This window comes from Camellia sinensis, chromosome 6, assembly GCF_055761805.1.
Source record: "Camellia sinensis isolate YWXY chromosome 6, ASM5576180v1, whole genome shotgun sequence".
NCBI classification, from domain to species: domain Eukaryota; kingdom Viridiplantae; phylum Streptophyta; class Magnoliopsida; order Ericales; family Theaceae; genus Camellia; species Camellia sinensis.
Window position 1 is genome coordinate 32,287,447 of NC_138966.1, and position 15,433 is coordinate 32,302,879.

The 15,433-nt window shown below is 39.8% G+C and overlaps 1 long non-coding RNA gene across 1 annotated transcript; it reads right to left on the reverse strand.

The window, feature by feature from the left end:
• Positions 1–12,230: 12,230 nt before the first annotated feature.
• Positions 12,231–15,182, reverse strand: LOC145792261 (uncharacterized). Its single transcript, XR_014331649.1, has 2 exons — positions 14,971–15,182; positions 12,231–12,518 (listed from the first exon to the last, which is right to left on the reverse strand). It is a non-coding gene; the product is annotated as an uncharacterized LOC145792261 (long non-coding RNA).
• Positions 15,183–15,433: the final 251 nt, after the last annotated feature.

Genomic DNA, 15,433 nt, shown 5'->3' on the forward strand with positions numbered 1-15,433 from the left:
TAGCCATTCTATAGGGAGTTTTAGAAATAGGCTGGGTGCCTGATACAGTCTTAATAGTGAATTCTATCTCCCTGTCCACCAATTCCCCTGGTAGTTCATTTGGAAACACATCTGGAAATTCTCTAACAATAGGGATATCATTCAATTCAGCATTTACAGATTGTTCAGACAACACATAGCACAAATAACCCTGACACCCTTTCCTGATCAATTTACATGCTTTTATTGCAGATATCAAATAAGGTGGAGGCACTACCCCGTTACCCACAAACACAATTTCTTCTTGTTCTGGTGGTCTAAACACAACCTGTTTTGTCACATAGTTAATAGTGGCACAATATTTAGTTAACCAGTCCATGCTCAGAATTATGTCAAAGTGCCTAAGGTTCAATGGTAACAAGTCCACATATAGAATGGCATTTCCAATTCGCATGTCACAAAAACGATAGACAGATTACCACAATACCGATTCCCCAGATGGAGCAGACACACATAGTAGATATGGCAATAATTCTAGAGGTCTACTCAGTCTAGATGCAAATGCACATGTTACAAATGAGTGTGTTGATCCAGAGTCAATTAACACAAAGGCATCCTGATTACATATAGAAATGGTACCTGAGACAACTGCGTTGGCATTCCGGGTATCACCCAGAACAAGCGCAAAAACTCTCCCTTGTCTCATGGTATCTCCGATGGGAGTAGATCTCGTAGCATTTCCTGGTTTTGGGACTGATGCTGTCGAACTAGCAGCAAATTTTCCACTATTCTATTTGCAATCTCTGGCCATATGCCCCTGTTTACCACAATTAAAAAAAGCTCCTGACACACGGTAACAAACCCCACGATGCCTGTTATTACAAGTAGTACACAACGGGGTTATATCTCGGGAAGAATTAGAAGTATTCGAGGAGCCCGTATTTTGCTTCTTTGAAAACTTCTTCTTTGAAAAGAAGCCCTGCCTTTTACTACCCTTCTAGTCAGTTGTTGGTTTAGTTTGTCTAGCTATATTAGCTTCTGATATTATGGCCCTGTCTAGTACCCCAATGTAGGTTTCTAGCTTCAGCTTCAAGACATTCACCCTCTAGAATGTCGCTTCGAAGCCCGCCTTCAAAATGTCTCGCCTTCTTATAGTCTGTATCAATCACGTGTGGCGCAAACCTGGCCAATTCAGTGAATTTGGCCTCATACTCGCCTACAGTCATGCTGTTTTGCCTCAGTTCCATGAATTCTGCCACCTTCCTATCCCGGACACACTGCGGGAAGTACTTGTCATAGAAAATTTTCAGAAATTTTGCCTAATCAGCATCTTTGTAAGTCTCACGCATTAACATCCGCCATCTTCTTGCTTCGTTTTCTAGCATAAAGGTGGCTAGAAGCACTTTCTGTGTCTCTGAATAGGGGAACACTTCAAACAGTTTTTCGATACCGAGGACCCAAGCTTCAGCTTTCAAAGGATCTAATCCACCATGGAATTGTGGTGGTTTCATTTTCTTGAACTCTTTGGTGAGAGCTATGATTCGGTCATCATTCTGATTATCTGGCACGGGAGGTGCCGGAGGTGGAGGTGGATGATGTGGCTGTTGCCACTGTTGTTGCCATTCCTGTTGTTGCCTCAATGTCTATGCCATTTTCTGAATCAGTCTTTCCATTCTATCCAGTCTGGCAGTAGAAGATTCCTCTATCTCATCACCTCTTGTTCTCACCATCTGATTAAACTTGCATTATACTTTATACAAAAGATACACAGGTATGCATATACTAAAGAGCATACATAATCAAAAAAATTTGAAATGCAAGCAGTTCACAAACTTATAACACATAGTTGTTCACATTTAACAGTTAAGCGTATTCTTGATGCTTTCCGATTCATACTTATCACATGAATGCATCCTAGATCTTTTCTAGACGCTTATTGCTCTTTAGGACAAGTGTGTGAGTTATCAACTCGTGCTCTGATACCACTCTATCACAACCCGAACCCGCCCCTATGGGTTAAGGCCATAATCGGCCAATAATCACGAGATTACCTACGGCCTCAAACCAAATAAAACAAAACTCATCAGAGTAAAGGGGCGAAACGGAAGCAAATTTAAAACTTTGTCCATAGAGCTGTGCTTATATGCACACCATAACGTTCCAAACATTTATATGTTGATAACTCACATCAAAATATGTATTAACACAGAACACTGTACATACAGAATCATACAAGTTTAAGTCAGTCGAACCCAAGACTTATATACAAAAGTAGTCCAATGCTTTCGCCAACATAACAAAACTATGAACAAAGGACAAAGGCGAAGACTGTCTCGTGCGTGAGACGTTGGGCTGACTCCTCAAAACTTTGACTGTTTCTCACAATTTCACCGAGGCTGGTTCTGGACGTCCCTTGGCTCACCTACATGTATATGAATGAGCGTGAGCAAAAGCCTAGTGAATAATATCGAATAAGGAAGATACATAAACAATCTTTGAAACGGTTACAGCAGACGGCCTTTGGCCCAATCACTTGTATCAATCGACCTTCGGCCCAATCATTTATGTCAATCGGCCTTCGGCCCAATGTAGATGCGCCCGTGGGCCTCGCTACAGTTCGGACTCGATTCGTGTCACGGTTCTTAATCTGAACCAAAGAGTCCAAATCTGGCAAATCGTTTTGAGAAAACAGATTTTTTGAAAGAAATGCCAAACATGGACTGCTTTGCCAGATACAGAGTCGCCACCTAAATATTTTATTTTGGGGGAATTTAGGAAACCCTGACTCGGTGCCAAAGGCCACGTGTCCGTTATCACCAAAGTTGCCTCGGCTCGGGAACTTGGGTACGATTGGGGAAGGTCAGCTATGAGCACCCCCTTTCGCCCGATCCGAAGATCGGCCTCTACTAACCGTGATATCTTGTTTTGAAAGCATTATGTGTTCTTATTTCGGTTATTAGCCTAGAATTACTATGTTGTGCGCACGACAAACAAGTATAGGCCAAGTCGCCTAAATTGGAACAAAACATTGCATGTTTGTTTTGAAAATGGTTTGCTACTCGCAAGTAGGCTTAAAATGCAGGTTTTGCCACCCTCAAGTGGGCTTTAGAAAAGATGGTTTTGCCACTATCTAGTGGGCTTAAAACTCACAGTTTTAATGCATTATTCCAATTTAGGTAATTCAACCTCCATCCACAGGCATTCAAGCAGTTATATCACATAAGCAGCTAGCCTCATGGTAATCATGCAATTATGGCAACACTCACACACATGCGGCATGCTAAAGCATAAAAGCTCACCTAGTACTCCGAGCTAAAACAAAAACTAGTTAGTAATCATATGCATGATCCTAGTTCATGTTAAAATGGCTAATGCAACACATGCAAAATGCGACTAAGATAGGCTCGGATAATCTACAATGACATGTGAAATGCTATAACTAACACGTATTCAATTTGGAATTGAAATACAAATGCAGTTAGAATGATGCGACGAGCCCGGTGCATGCAAGACAAATGTATGAATGCATGCATGCATAGCATAAGGTATGCTAATTTAAATATGCCCTAGTTTACCATCATAAGTGGGTAAATAAAAGGGAAGAAAGACGTGGGGTTGGAAGACATACACACACTCACCCACACTTATTACAAATTCGCCCTCGCTCAGAGGGACCGAAAGAATAATACAAATTAACTAACTCGCAAGCTAATTAATTATTACAAATCACCTAATTAATTAACAAATTAACTAAGCTAAGGAAAGCAGTAAAGGCCTCGGGAAGAGGATCAAATGCACGTGTGCTCGGGTTTGCTCGGAAATCCAACGCCATGCACAAGTTTGCCTTTGTTTTCCCTGCTCTGCTCCTCTGAGGACTGCCAAAGTCCAAGGGTATGCTCTTTGGATGCTGGGGGGTACCACCGACCAAGTAGAAATGCCACCGGCCGGAGGGGATGATCACCAGCCACTGAATAAGCTATCGGCCAAACATGTTTTACCGGTCGGCAGTATATATGGCCGGCCGGCCAAAACTTCCTGCAAAAACCTGTTTGACAGCAGCAGAGGGCAGACAAGGCATGGCAATGCATTTTCAAAGCAATGTGTGCACCACCACATCCCTTATCATGTTTGTGACTCAAAGGGGTATGGTGCTCGATTCTCGGACCACCAATCGCGCATTTCAATGCGTGATGGCCCAAAAGCCAAGTGTGCAACTTCAATATGGAATGAAATGCACAAAACGAACAATGGGCCCCAACCTCCATCATAATCAATTCAAGAGGCAAGAGATGCATGCTAATGTAATGCAACCTAGGCATGTGAGCTAAGTGTGCAACATGATCATGCAAACAACAAAACCATGTGCAATAGGCACATGAACTAAACAAGTAAGCGTGCAAGGCATATAACATCAATGTTAATGACACACATGTAACAACATGAAAGGCATAACACATGTAAATATGCAAAGCGACTTAACACAAGAAGCATGCCAAATGCAATGACACTTAGGCCCCGTTTGGTGTAGCTGTTAAAACAACTTATAGATTATAGCTTAACAGATTATAGATTATGACTTTAATCAGAAGTTGTTAATCTGTTTGGTATACCTGTTGGATTATAGATTTAAGTTGCTGAGTAATGTTTGTTAAATAAGCCGTGAAATAGTTTTTCAATTAATTTTTATTTTTTGTTTGTCTACATTTCTCATAAAAAAAAAAATAATAATCTATAGTCCATTTGAGTCTTTTTCTATTTTTAAAAAAAATAAAAAATAAAAAAATTTAAGAGTATAACCATAAATTAACATGTCCACAGCAGAAGCTGACAATCAGAAGCAAGGGGTGAGCAGCTTCTCAGAATCAGCTTTTTTGAGTTAAAATAAGCTGTTAGAATCAGAAGCTGTTTGAAATAAGTTTAACCAAACAGTCCAAAATAACTTTTTCAAAGCTAAAAGCCATAAGTTGGCTTTGAAAAACTGAAACAAACACCCCCTTAAACATGCAACATGTTAATAGGCTAAGTACCTAAAAATACAAACATGTATAGCATGCAACAACATGCCAAAGGGATGGTCTTAAACTAATTTGGACAGCTCTCTACTAGGTCCAAAACAGTGGCCATGAAAATGAGACAATCAAAATGTGTGCATACATGCACGCAAATCGAGGACCGATCCTAAGGCATAAATGCCACTCTAACAAGGCATGGCAAGGCATGAAATATGGCATACAAACATGCAAGTTTCAGCACTGAAATGTGATGCAAAATGATCCCGAAACATGGAAACATGGCACCCGATGCATGAGATGAGCCCCGAAACTCAAAACTAGGCACATATGATGGCTTACAGCTATACAAAGCATGCATTATTTGATCATGAAGCATGAAGACAGAGTCAAGGCAGTCCCAAAACATGCATATTTCCAGTTCAAAGCATGGCCAAAAGATGTTAGCAAGATGGACTAAAATAGCATGCAACTTTGACCAGCAAACATGGGTTGTATGGCAAGTATATGATGCACATGGAATCTCACCAAACCATCAAAAATCAGTGAATAAAACATGTGAAAATAGGCCCAAATAACCACTGATATGCAACCATGGCATGCAAAAATGATGAGTTACTTTAGAGGGCCATGCAAGGAGTTATTAAGCACATGCAAGATAGACATTTAGCAAGACCAAATCAACTCTGAAAATGAGTTCCGAGGGTCCTAAAACCCACTGAAAAATGCCTGAACTGAGCTCAATATGTGTGCAAACATAGGCCCCTTTGTAAGGCCAAAAATGCAAGTAATGAAGACAATAAGGAGAGGGGATGGCCCTCTCCTTCTTAGGACCTTAAGACACCCTCCCCACCACTGAAATCCCTTAAGATTTCAGTGGTGAGGAGGCCTAAACAAGGTGGTCCCAGAGCTCACAAAAAATGCATAAAAATGAGGCCAAACAAGGCCTAAGAGGGGGTAGACAACCCCAAACACAAATGTGTTCTTCAACAAACTTGAAAATGAGCTAAAAACAAGACTTTTTTCAGTCATACACTAAGCTCAAAACAGAAATCAAGACAGGCTAAAAGTGTGTGCAAAAATGGGGGATAAAAGAGGGTTAAGGGCTCACCCTTGTAGACCAACGAAACCAGCAGCTTCTTGGACAAAAAACCAGTCCCTTAGCCTCTGAAAATGGCCTCCAAGCTCCTTAGGTTGATGATGGAGGTGTTAGGCTAGGGGTTGGTGTGCAAAGGAGCCAAGAACCAAGCAATTTGGAGCCAAAATGGAGGAGATATGGAGAGAGATATATGTATGGAGCCTTAGACCGATTCTTGGAACCTCTTGAATGGAAGGATAGGCTCTATATTTATAGAGCAAGACAAGGTGCCAAGCTTCTTAGAGAAGCTAACAAAAAAAAGGGGTCAAGGGGGTCAAGCTTCTTGGAGAAGCTAGATAAGGGTTCAAGCTTCTCTTAGAAGCTTGGAGCAAAGAGTTCAAGTTTCTTGGAGAAGCTAGAACAAGGGTGCAAAAGATGCAAGCTTCTCTTGGAAGCTTAGAAGGGTTCAAGCTTCTTGGAGAAGCTAAAAAAAGGGTCAAGCTTCTTGGAGAAGCTAAAAAGGTTCAAGCTTCCTCAAGAAGCTTAAAAAAGGTTCAAAAGGGTCAAGCTTCTTGGAGAAGCTAAAAAGGTTCAAGCTTCCTCAAGAAGCTAAAAAAAAGGTTCAAAAGGGTCAAGCTCCCTCAAGAAAAGGTCTCGGCTAGGAAAAGTGGCCGATTGATCAGAAACAATGGCCGGCCGACCAAACACAATGCCGACCGACCATCAATAGTGCCGACCGGCCATCACTAATGGCCAGTGGCTTCAAGCCATGGCCGGTGAGGTGTGGGGATGGCCTACAAGCTACTTCCCACCCTTAGAAGCAAAACCACAAGTATTTGATACAAAACCAAACACAAAACAAACAAGTCGAGAGGTCTTGAGGTAAGGCGCATAGCCGAAACCTCTGAGAACTCAAGATGAACACAAATAAGGGTAATCATCGAGTGTTCAAACGATGACGTCCAAGTCTAAAGGACGTCCAAGTCTAAAGGACAGTCAAAAATGGGGTGTCTACACCCAATCATTTATGTCAATCAGCCTTCGGCTCAATCATTTATGTCAATCGGCCTTTGACCCAATCATTCATGTCAATCGGCCTTCAGCCCAATCATTTATGTCAATCGGCCTTTGGCCCAATCATTTATGTCAATCGTTGTCCACCATTCAAATTAATGAACTTACAAAACTTACATAAAAGTAAACAATTGGACAACAATATATTTCAAATATCTTGTTAAGCTATTACTCACAGTGATCGGCTTGTGGATTTGCCTTGGAGCTTGACCCTACACATCATATAGCACATATGGGTCACAAACGATTCGATCCGTTCTTTAATTCACATATTCCTCTTTAGGCTTCATTCTTATCTCTTTAACTCAATTACAATGCTTAATGCATGCCTAAGAGTGCTTGCAAGTGAAAGATAACGAAAAATGAAACACAAAGTACACTTTTAAAATTTAAGAAAATAGGGTCCTCGCTCGAGCGGACCCATTAGGTCTGCAAAAGTACTGGTTGTATCATTTTTATGCTTGAGCGTGAACTCAGACGCTTGAGCGGAAGTTCATCCTACATAGCTCCCCGCTCGAGCGTGAACTTCCCCACTTGAGCGGACACCATGCCTGCAAGAAAATACTGGGAGCTCGAAATCTCCGCTCGAGCGGACATAAAAAATTCTGGGTTTTCTAGAATGGTTCTTGAGCTCGAATTCAACACTCTAACCAACATTCCTTGCATGCCATGGCTCAAATTTCACATATACATATACTAACATGATACCAACACCAAATTACAACATGATGAAGCTCAATTTCTTGAATTACTTACATGCATGTCTCAAATTAACCCAAACTCATCACCAACACATCAAATTCAAACATGCAAAGCTCATACCTCCATGATCTACTCTTGCATGAGAGAAATATTCATTCATATCAACTTAATTGGTGAAGAGATGATCAAATACATGGATTTCAAACAAGATTCAATATAGATTATACACATTGTGTTCAAATATGGAAATTCATAGTAATTTCCTACATGCATGCATCTATTGACTTTAAATTCAACACATACAACTCAATCTCCTCATAAACAATCTAATTCATGTTCTTAATCATTTTTCAACCTTCAATTCACAAAATTACTAATTACAATTCATGCACTCACTTACCTAGAGGTTTAATTCTCCTAATCTATGGCAAAATCTTGATTTTAATCCTCCAATCTTCACAAAATTGAGCCAAACACCTAACTCTCCCTCTCTCTCTCTCTCTCTCTCTCTCTCTCTCTAGCCAGCCCCTCTCTCTTTTTCTTGAGTTAAAATCAGCCAAGTAGAATAACAAAGAGGATGTTTGAGTACATAGTGCCCCACTTTATGATTAATTAAATCAATTTAATCTTATTCGAATCAATTTCCAAATTAAATTTCACCGTAGGCTCTAAAAATTATGCCAATCACAATGGCGTAATCAATTTTGGGTTCTGTGGCCGATAAGGCCTTCAATTTAATTTCCAAAGCAGATAATTAAACAGATATTCTTACGGTGAACAGAGAGAAATTCAAAACCACATATTTCACATAATGGCACACAAAATCATATCAAATACATAATCATATTCATATTAAGGACCAATTATCATACTGCGGGACAGGGATATTACAACCATAGGCCTATGTTTGCTGACCGCTTTGGTGACCCTTCCTCGGGTGTGCTTCTATGATTGGGGCGGAGCTGGCCTTGCAACTCTATATGGATATATGAGCTCGACCTCCGGTCTGAGCAAAGACTTGATTGGGGGCTACTGGCGAGCCTGGGAGGTATGTATTTCAGTTCCCTCTTTGCACTTTACATTTTCTGCTCTACATTTTCTGCCTTATACCTGTTCAACACTTGTGTTTTCTGCTTTGTACTTTTTGCGTTTGTTCATACATTATGCTTTCTGCTTTATACTTTCTGTATCTGTTCATACTGTATTGATCACATATCACTGCATTTTCTTCGTAGCTGTGGGTTTATGTATATTTTCTGACTCTAGCCCCAGAGCTTGTGGAGGAGCTTCCACTGACAGTCCTTTACTCATGGAGATATGACTGCCGGCTCCAGTGCAGGACCCGCGAGACCTTCACGTTCTTCTGCCACTACTTCGACACCGTGGCTGCTCATGAGATGACCTGAAACACAGTCATTTTTGCTTTAAAACTGTTTTGATTCACATTTAGCAACTTACAACAACTAATAATCTGTACAACTTCTATTTATAGATCATGTGGCAACTATGGGCCATGATGTCGGTCGGGATTCGGGACTAGTATGCTAGGGCTTGGGCCACTTCTCGCTTCCGCATCCTACTCGAGGGCCCAGTCTGCCGGGCCTGGTTCCAAAGCGAGCGATTCGTGCACCAGACTGTGGGCCTACCTGACCCGATCATTCCAATGGCTCTGCCAGAGTCAATGCAATCATCAAGTAGCCTATCCATTGATGAGGTCATTCAATTTATGGTGGGCCTAGATGCTGACTACTTCCGAACAGAGGGTGACTATGCAGCCTTCATCCAGACGCATCTCATGCCACCTTTGATAGGCACTCATAGAGGTGAGGAGGCAAGAGCTCCTGTTGCACAAAAGGCGCTTAGAGCGACCAGGGCCCGTGTTTCCCGGGCGAGACAGAGCTTCCTACCGCGCTGACTTGTTAGCGGCATACCGGGGATGCTTACCAGGTCTAGATTAAGCCTGCAGCGGCTGGGCACGAGCTTGTCGGGGTTAGAGGCCCGACTAAGGTATGGACTACTCTTCACCACTTGCACCCCACATTTTATTTCAGATATATTCACTACGAACACTGATCATTCAAAAGCATTTGCAGGCATCCATTGAGTACACAGGGAGCACTCTTGAGCTGATAGCTTCCTTGATGGGTATGATACAAAGGAAGGAGACGCTGTTTGGTCTCCATGGCATCCCTGCAATTTCTTCAGTTTACATTCCAAGCATCAAATTTCCACTGATACACTAGCATTTCAACTTTAGTCTGTTCTAAACCGCACTGATACCGCACCGCATTCACACATTATACCTGACTTCTGCATAAGCTCATTCTGCATACCATGCTTGCATCTGATACACACTATATACCATATTTGCATTTGATATACATAATGAAACTAATATGTGACAACTGTCCCTTTCAGATCCCCACTATACCAACTATTCTAGCGGTGGGAGCACCACCAGCAGCAGTACCTCCTCCAGCAGCAGGGAGGAGAGGTAAAGACAGGAGTACCCGAGCCTAGAGCAGTCCTCCCGAGCCTATCTTGAGGGACGACGATGCTGAGACTAGCAGCTCGGAGGAGGCAGCGAGTCAGCACTCTGGGTCATCTGAGAGAGGATATGATGACGCCGGCTCGGGTTCCAAGAGTGGAGGTAACGACGCTAAGGAGGGCTTTGGGGTAGAGAGTGAAGACGATGACGTTGGCTCGAGTTCTGACTCAGAGGCAGATTCAGACAGCGGAGCCAATGAAGATAGTGCCCTAGAGTCCTCTCCTCCGAGGAAGAGGACAAAGAGGGCCTCTCGAGCCTGAGGTGACTGGCGCTGATTTTTTGATTTTTTTGTGTAGTTTCTTTTTGTTTATAACATTAGCACATGTATAGCTTTAGGAAGTTTTACTGATTTAAAACTTGTACTCCTCTTTTGTAAAAAGCCATGATCGAAATAAAACTTCGCAATTTTTATGAAAAGTGTTGTTATCATTTTTGCATCAAGAGCACCATATAGGCATGAAAATGACATGGAATGAAATGGCCAAGAGCACTTGTTTGAAACAAAATCCCTAATCAGGTAATGAACCGATCAACAACCAAAATACAAAATGCACCATACAACTTGATAAACAACAAAACAACAACTCGATAAACAAAACAACTCAAATAAACTCAACAAACCTGCCAAAACCAAAACGACTCAAAACAAGACCTTAAAACACACAAAGAGCAAACCAAAACACATGTTTTCAACATTGTTCAGCACAAAGGTGGACAGCAGAACTGAGAGGAAGGGTGCCGGCTAAAAGAGAAATTTGCCAGCCACCTGCTGGCCATCAATGTACAGAACCGCTAGATCGTTGACAGCTGGCTTCTACTCACTACCATATCTTCTACAAAAGGTTGAACTTTGGGGATTCTTCATTTCAGTTGCAAATTCTTCACAAATGGAGCCCTTTTTCACCAAAAGACTCTTGAATTGGATTGCAACTTTAGACGACTCGGAAAAGATGAATTTTTGGGATTTCTGTATAAATGCACTTTTTCTGTTGAGCCGAACTCCACTTTGTTTTTCGTTTCTTCATGCCGCGGCTAGATGATGGGACCCAATTACACACGTCTTTAGCTTCGGGGGACAAGAAATGTGCCTAACAATTGAAGAGTTTCAGGCGTTAATGAAATCCCGGCGCAATGAGGGAATCATACCTCAGCCCTGTTTTGGTCATGCACAAGCTTTGGGACGGATGTGTGGGCTCACTATGCACGAGGCTCGATCTCTGGCCCACAACGGAGAACTAAATATTCCCAGCTTGATTCGTCGATTTTTCGATGTTGATGGCCGCGACGACCATCTTTGACAGGGTTTTCGGCAACATGCCCTCTGTTTATGCATGCTAGCTCATTTCCTTCTTGCCCCTAGTTTTGTCGGGTCTAGCATTCGCTTGAGCGAAGTGGCACAAGGCCTGAAAAAAGGCAAGAGTTGTATTGGTTTGGCACTGGCCGAGACTTTGATGGGTTTAGATGCCTTCCATCGGCGAGAGACTACCAGATTCGCGGAGAGTCCACTACTTCTTTAGGTAATGTTTTCCACCCTTTCTCATATGTGTTTCTCGCATCACTTGGCACTCGTGCTCTGTTTTTCTCTCAAAACCCTTTTCTCACTTTTCTCTTAACGTATATCTCTCTATTCATTAATCTCTCTTTTCTTTCATCCCTTCCCAGGTGTGATTTATGGACAGGCTGAAAGTAGTGGACTCTTGCCCTTATCCGACCCAAACTCGCCCCCTATAGGTTTAGCATCGTAACCGACCAGTAATCCTGGGATTACCGAAGGCCTCTGAGACAAATTAACATAATATTAGGGGCTAGCAGAAGCAAATAACAAATATACAACATCCATTGAGCTGTACAGACTTTTATGAGATAGAAAATTTTTTAACTTTTTATATACATATATACACTTCATCCCTACGTTATAATATATATACCGATCAGATAAAAAGGACTTAGCCCCTTTTTCAAAATACACAAGAAGATGTTTAACCAAACAAGAAAACGTAACTTAAACTTTAAATCACATAGCGATAATCACTTGACATATCCGGAACCTCCACGGGAGGCACATAGGTTGGCTGACAAAAACAGATTCTAGGCAGATGCCTCTAAGCCTGGTCACGCGCCTGATCACCTACATACATAAATAATATAGTGAGCTAGAGCCTAGTGAATAATAACAGAGTAAAGGGTTTTAATGAATGAGTCCGTACAGATTCAGAATTCATAATTTAGTTTCGTATCAAATTCATAATTTGTCCAGATCATATACAAAAATCATGAGGTATGCTTAAGTATACGTGATACATCCATTAGCATTAACAAAGCAGATACAAAACATATGCAGACACGTGAGGATTACGAACAACCAGTTCCATAAAGGAACCTCCAGATCCTGGTAACAAAGAATAAACACGTTGAGCCCCATGATGGAGCCTTCGGTACAGGTAACAGAGTGCAGACAGATTAAGTTCCATGATGGAACCTCCGATACCGGGTAACAGCCAACAGATATCACATGATGCTAAGGATGTCACTAATACATATCAGAAATTGGACAACCATTCATTGTACAGAACATATCATTTCAGAAAACATATCTTAATTCATCACACAGAAAATAAATAAAGTTGAACATAGTTTTACTATGTTATTCCTCACAGATAACCGCAGAAGCAAATCAAATGGGCTGGACATATCAGATAAATCAGGCAAGCAATGGTGCATGACCTACACAAGCACATAACATATACACATTGAAATACAATAGTACTTCCTTGGTTAAACTTGACTCTTCTAGTCTTTTTTTTTTTTTTTTTTTTTTTTGCATCTAAATAGTCTGAAGTTCTACTACGCTTATTCTTTCCCATTCAAATAAACCGGGTTCTTATTTCATACATTCTTTCATTACTAAGCCCTTCTTTTTCAAATAGATTGACCTTTTACTTGGCTTCTTACCACCAGATCAATGATTCATTCTTTAACTAACTAATTTATGTTGATTAATAGCTTATTAATCTTTATTGAGTCATAAATCATGTCTAGAATGCTTTGGGAAGAGATGAGGATAAAAATATGAACTAAATGCAACTTTTCAAAATACGCTGAAAATGGGGTCTTCGCTCGAGCGCCACTTTGGTCGCTCAAGCAGATTGTAAAATTTGAAAAACTTCTGGGAGCTCGATTTCCACGCTCGAGCGGACAACGTAAATTCTGGAATTCCAGAATTGCAATTTAAATTCAAATTTGGTACTCAAAGTCTCGAAACATGTATTTTTGGTACACAAAAATGGAGAACCACTGTATGATTTAGTAAACACTTTCAGTTCGAAAACATTCATTTAAAATCATGTTCCAATTGCCCAAATTTAGTTTTAATTCATCTTATTCATATCAACCCACAATTCTAAGATATAAATTAGACTTCCCAACCTTTTGAAATTCCATGATGTATGTAATACAGATAGATCCAATTTTATTATTAATAACAAATCCACTTAACTCAATTTTTAACCAAATATTTAATTTATAATCATGGGTGTTCTAAAATGTATCTAAATTGAATAAAATTCCTAAATTACATCACATGCATGGATTAAATAAAAATCTAATTATAAAATCAAAACTTTAGGATTAATTCCAAATTTCCATAAACTTGATTTTTTTAAAACATTTCCTTTGTCTCTTCAAAATATGAACTTAAATGGCTTAATTCCCTTAAAACTCATGTATTACAAGAAAATGCTACAAAGCCAAATCAAAACAATTAATCTTCCAAACTAATTTCCACAACTGTGAGTCTACTTAATTTCTTACTTAAAACCTCATTTCTTACAAAAATCCATGAGACTAATTCCATAACTTTCTTAGAGATTCATTGATGCATGTAAAGATGAAGTCCAAATTCATGAGGAATAACACCGATTAAACCTACTTGATAAATTTCCCAAACTTATTTCCTTAATCTCAAGCTTAACTCAATTTATTTTAACCTCAATTTAATTCATAATCATAGAGGTTCCATAACATAAATTTAAATTTTGAATGAAACTCTTTCATTATATTGCATGCATGGGTTGGGGATCAAAATCGAATCAATGTCTAATTTTCTATAAATTGAACATAACTCCATTTATTCATCATTTTGCTAACTTCTTCTATTTACATGAAATTGAACACAAGTTAACAAATTTAAGAAATCATAATTCATACTCTTGATCCTAACTTGATTTTACATGCAAACCCAAATCTTAACAATTCATAATTGATCTACAAAGCTTTATTTTTAATTCCTTCAAAATTCATGATGTATGTATCATTAGAGTATTAAACTTGTAAAATTTATTCATGCCTGTAACAATCTAGTCTAAATTCCTTTCCATAGCTTTCAAATTATAAGATTGAACTTCAACATAACTCAATCCTAGAATGCATGTAACATATAACTTCAAAATCCAACATATTCATGTATGTATGTATGTAAGGAATCACCTTCTTCTTAACATGCTCAAGCAAAATACATGTAATGGCCCATAAATCCAACTCTATACCATAGGATCTTCAAGGTTTGAGAGACAAATCCTTACCTAGAGTCTTCATAGACACTTAATCTTGCATAATCTTGACAAATCCAAGCCAAACTTGAGTTTCTTCTTCCTTTTCTTCACTTTTCTCTTGGTTTTCCTTCAAAATTTCCAGCAAAGATCTAAGGAATTGAACTCTCCCTCACTCACGGTTCTCCCTCTCTCACCCACGGTTCTCTCTCTCTCTCTCTCTCTTACGGTTTTGCCAAGACAAATATGAAGCACAGAATGCACTCAACAATTAATAAGTGGAATTGCCTACTCTCTCTCCTCATGTACACATATAAAACTTGAAGGTTTAATAATTTATTATATATATATATATATATATTTAATATACACCCACAATGTTAATCAGTTGAGCATAGTCAAATTAGCCACCGGTCATTCATTAGCTTAATTAATCACCTCTTGATTTTTAATTAATCTTAATTGATCATAACTAATCACAAGTCTCACATAATTT